This window comes from Triticum aestivum, chromosome 2B (genome assembly GCF_018294505.1).
Source record: "Triticum aestivum cultivar Chinese Spring chromosome 2B, IWGSC CS RefSeq v2.1, whole genome shotgun sequence".
NCBI lineage: Eukaryota > Viridiplantae > Streptophyta > Magnoliopsida > Poales > Poaceae > Triticum > Triticum aestivum.
In genome coordinates this window covers 429,869,650-429,875,015 of record NC_057798.1, presented here as the reverse complement: position 1 = coordinate 429,875,015, position 5,366 = coordinate 429,869,650, and positions in this window count along the sequence as shown.

The following is a 5,366-nucleotide window of genomic DNA, read 5'->3' as shown; positions in this document are numbered from 1 at the left end:
TAACTGGGAACTTCTCGATATTTTCCTCGCCCTCACTTCTACCACGGTTTTTTCCGTCATGGACAGCCCAAAGAATGTCATGCAGCTGCGTCTCCAGCCCGCCTAGGATGAAAAGCCCATTTTCTATCATGATTTTTTGTCATAGAAGTAGGAGCCCACCACATCTATGATGATGTCGGGTTTGGTCATAATTATCATCATAGAGGTGTCATAAGCATGACAGGAAAAAAATTCGTTTGGCCCAAAATGTCATGGATGTGTCTTTTTTTTGTAGTGCTATGCTTCCAGGTGTTCATCTTTAGGGTTGTATTCCTTGTTGGAGAAGTTGACGAGGAGATGAGAATCGCCCTTGATGGTGAGGTGCTTGACCCCCAAGGCAACCGCGGCCCTGAGGCCAGCGATCAGGCCCTCGTATTCCGCGATGTTGTTGGAGACCTTCTCGCCACGCTGAAACCAGAGCTACACAGTGTAGCGTAGCTTGTCCTTGGTCGGCGAGATGAGTACGGCTCCAGCCCCCGCGCCCTGCTGTGCGAAGGCGCCGTCAAAGTACATGACCCAACCGTCGGGTGCCTCATTACCAGGTGCGAGGGACTGGCCTTCATCCATCCCCTGGTCGGGGGCATCTATCCATTCCGCCACAAAATCAGCTATGAACGCGCCCTTAATGACCCTGGTGGTGTTGAACTCTAGCTGGAAGGCCTGCAACTCGATGTTCCACTCCATGACCCTCCCCACAATGTTGGGGCTGTGCAGCACCTTGTCCAGTGGGTATGCGGAGACGACTTTGATGGGGTGGCCTTGGAAGTAGTGGCGCAGCTTCCTGGAGGCGACGAGGACCACGAGAAGGAGCTTCTGCGGCTTGGGGTAGTGCACGCGCCCGTCGCGCAGTATCGTGCTGACGAAGTACACCGGGTGCTCGACAAGGGAGGAGGCATCGATGAAGTCCTGCTTCGCTTGGGATGAGGGGGCCTCTAGAGCCTTACCGTCCGAGGAGGTAGCGGAGGCCTCGGGAGCGCCATCCTAAGGTGGCGGAGGCACAACCTTACACGGGACACCCCCATTGCGCATCCACCCCCGCACGCTCCTTCCTGACCGCCACGAGCACCATGCTGGCCGAGTGGGGCATGGCAGCCAAGTAGAGCACCAGAGGCTCAAGAGGACGTGGCACCATCATTACAGGCAGGCTCGTGAGGTACCTCTTGAGGTCTTGCAAAGCCACCTTAGCCTCTAGAGTCCACTTGAAAGGGCCTTCTTTTTGATCAGCTTGAAGAACGGGAGGGCGCGCTCGCCAAGCTTGGAGATGAAGCGCCCTAACGAGGTTACGCAACCCACGCGCTTCTGCATCTCCTTGAGGGTCTACAGTGGGCTCATCTTTTCTATTACCTTGACCTTCTCGGGGTTAACCTTGATCCCTCAGTGCGAGACCAGGAAGCCTAGCAACTTGCCGGACGGGACGCCCAACACACATTTATCTGGATTGAGCCTCAGGTTCACCTTACACAGGTTGGTGAATGTTTCTTCTAGGTCTCCGACAAGGGTCCTTGCCTCCCGCGATTTGACCACTATGTCGTAGACACACGCCTCAGTGTTCCTCCTGAGTTGCTGACCCAGAGCGATGTGCATCAATCGCTGGAAGGTCTCGCCAGCGTTTTGTAGCCCAAAGGGCATGCAGGTGTAGCAGTACACCCAGCATGGGGAGAGGAAGGCTGTCTTCTCGACATCCTGCACCGCCGTCTTGATCTGGTGGTAGCCTGAGAAGGCGTCCAGGAAGCACAACAGGTCACACTCGATGGTGGAGTCAACAATCTGATCGATGCGCGGGAGAGGGAATGGGTCTTGAGGGCAAGCCTTGTTGATACTTGTGAAGTCAACGCACATGCGCTCCTTCCCGCCCTTCTTGGGGATGATGACTGGTTTAGCCAACCAATCTAGGTGTCGCACTTCCCGAATGACGCCGGCTTCCTGCAGCTTGCGGACCTCCTAGACGATGAACGGTTACTTCTCTTGGGCCTGTCTCCGCGCCTTCTGCTTCACCGAGCGTGCACTGGGTCAAACCGTCAAGTGGTGTTCGATCACATCCCGCGGACCGCCGACTAAGTCTGCCGCCTCCCATGCAAACACATCCTTGTTCGCACGGAGGAAGCTGACCAATGCCTTTTCCTGATCTGGGGGGGGGGGGAGCCAGCGCCTATGGTGAAGGTAGGGCATGTACCTCCGTCATTGATGGGCACCTGCTTCATCTCGGCCCGGTCTTGGAAGAACAACTACTTCTTCTTTGCGGGTGCGGCCTCCGGGACCTCTGGAGTGTCCCCAGCGCGCAGCCACGTGGCTGTCGTTGCCTTGAAAGTGAGCTTGAGGGCCAGGAGTGCATCCTTGGTGTCCCCTACCACAGTGATGATGCCTCTGCTCCCAGGCATCTTGACGACGTTTGTAGCCGAGGTATGTTGCCGCCATAAACTTGGCAAGGGCCGGATACCCAAGGATGGCGTTGTACAGGAGGCCAATGTGGGCGATGACGAAGTCAATGAGCCCGGTTCGGTAGTTGTCGTGTGTGCTGAAGGTGACCGGGAGGCATATCTACCCCAGGGGGTGGTGGAACAGTGGACCACCCCCGAGAAGGGCTTGGTGGGCGCGAGCTGGTCGTAGGGCACCTAAAGCAGGTCGTAGGCTTCCACGAAAAGGACACTGAGGTCGGTGCTGCTGTCGATGATGGTCTTGGCGACCGCGACATTGCTAATGGTGGGTGTGCACAGCATGGGGAGCGCACCGGCGCCGACCATGGTCCTGGGGTGATCCTGGAGTCAAAGGTGATGTCGGTCTCAGGCGTTGCGCGGCCTAGAGGAGCCCTCTGCCGCGGCCGAGAAGCTCCCACTCGACGAATGAGATGCTTGACATGAAGGCCAGAGGCTGGCGCCTGCAACCCGCCGAGGATGGACGCAACAGCGTGGGGCGCGGGTGTCGCGAAGCGTGCGATGAACAGGTTGCGCAACTCCTCCCAGGAGGCCACCGAAGACTCCAGCAGGCTGAGTACCAGGAGCGCGGCACGCCTGCGAAGGCCATAGGAAGCCAGTTTGCCATGACCTCGTCGTCACCACCCGCCGCTTGGATGGCCTGCGCCGTACAGTCGGAGGAACTCCTCGGGGTCCGTCGCGTTGTCGTATCGCGGGGGCAGCGTCGACCTGAACTTCTGCGACCACTGTACCCGCCGTAGGCTGGGGGTAAAGACCCGATGGCCCGCAGTACCTCTGTAGGCGCCCGGCGACCCGGCGGGTGGGGCGGCGCCCGCCATGGAGACCACAAAGTGTGGGCGGAGCATGGTTGACAAAGATGCAAAACTTTGACACGCCCCTACCTGGCGGACCAAATGTTAGATTCAGGGCTCCGCAGACCCACAAAGATTCGAACTCTGGGGCGTGTGCGAAGAACTCAACCTCTCAAGCCTACCAACTCATCGCCGTGTATCCTAGCTTTGCCGGATTCGCGAGAGAGGGGAAGAAGATGAACACGGCAGTTTACCCAGGTTCGGGCCACCTTGCGGTGTAAAACCCTACTCCTGCTTTGTGATGGATTGGTCTCATGAGGAGGTTTGAGGATGAACTAGTACAATGGATGAGCTTCCTTGTGAGGGCCCTAGTGGTGAGGGTGAAATGGATCCGATCCCCCTCTATGGTGGTGGCTAACCTATACTTATAGTGGCCTTGGTCCTCTCCCCCCGAAATGTAGGCGGGAAGGGATGCCATAGTGGCCAATTTGAAAGAGGACAAGTAGTACATCTTATCCTGGCGAAAGGTGGTCTTCGCCTGCAAAGCTTCTAGTCGTGACACAGCGGTGGGGTCGGTGATGACATCCAACCTGCCGATCATGGTCTTGGTCTTGTAGCACCAGAATGGAAACCTTTGGCAGATTCCTTGGGAACCCACGTCTGTCCTTGCTTCCTTAGCACCAAAGAGTAAACCGCCTCCTCTGCGCCCGCTGGCGCCCGCCTGGCCTCGTCATGGCTTGCATCACCACAGCCTCGTGAGGCTGGTACCTGCATAGAAATCTCTGCTCCTCAGGAGGCAGCCTGGGGAAGCCACTCCCTCCGGAGGTCTTGGTGTCTCCACCTCGCGAGGCTAGGGGGCCTTCGCGAGGGTCTTGTCTTGGCAGTCTCACAGATGGGCCATACCAGGCCGGTGCATGAGCCACGCCGCGGGCCGCAGGCAGGCAAGACTGGGTACCCTGGTTCCCGAAACGCCGACAACTACATCAACCACGTTGATAAACGCTTCCGCTTAGCGATCTACAAGGGTATGTAGATGCTCTCCTCCTCTCGTAGCTATGGATCTCCATGGATAGATCTTGCATGTGCATAGATTTCTTTTTGTTTTCCATGCAACGTTCCCCAACAAGTGCATAGAAGCTCCCACACATAATGGGGACTGGGGAGGGATTACAGGAACCTAGTCTTACTCCTGCAAAGTGCAATGCGGAGAGGCTGATTCGAACCCAGGTACTCTTGGCACAAGTGGGGAGGACTTCACCACTATGCCAGGCCTGCCCTCTCATAAACCAAATAAGTGCCCCATGGAATTACTAGAGCATAGTACAACAAGCCAAGTATCCCGTGGGGTTTTATTGGTATTAGGTGAAAGAAAGTGACGGAGATAAATTCAACAAATCTCGAGGTAGGGGATCCCAAGCTAAGCGTCTAAGTACGATGGTAACAGGGACACGAGGTTTTAACCAGGTTTGGGCTCTTCGATGAGATAATACCCTACGTCCTGCTTGTGATTATTGCATTGGAGTAAGTACACAATACATATGTCTACCAGGAAATCGTGTTGTGAGATGTAAGATCCGTCTCTTGACTAGCCCAGCCTCGGCTTATATAAGATATCGGAGGCCTAGGAATACAAGAGTCCTAACCGGCTATGTCAGTAAAGAGGAGTCCTTGTCTTGAACGGCGAGGCTTCTTGATTTTCCTTGTAGATCGGCATGGACCGCCCAAAATGGCCCAGGATATATGGAACCGACAAGGGAGACCTCGGCCCGGCGCAGCAGGTCGGGAGTCAACATAGTGAGAGGCCCCCTAGCAGGGACACCATCAGTATCCCCTGAATCGTTCTTCCAGCCTGGCCGCACCTCGGTTTATCTGAGCTACTTGTCTACTTCGGCCGCCCGTCTTGAAAACTGGTTCAGCGAGAATCATCCGAACAATGTCTTCTTTGCAGCCGAGCTCTAATATCGGACTACATCCGAAGTGACTAAAACTACCTCGCTCACTGAAAATATTGAAGGAGTATGGCCGAGGCACGTCACTTATACCACAAAACTGCACAACCGCCACCATCGGGGCACCGCACCAAGCAGAAATCCGCCTGCGCATG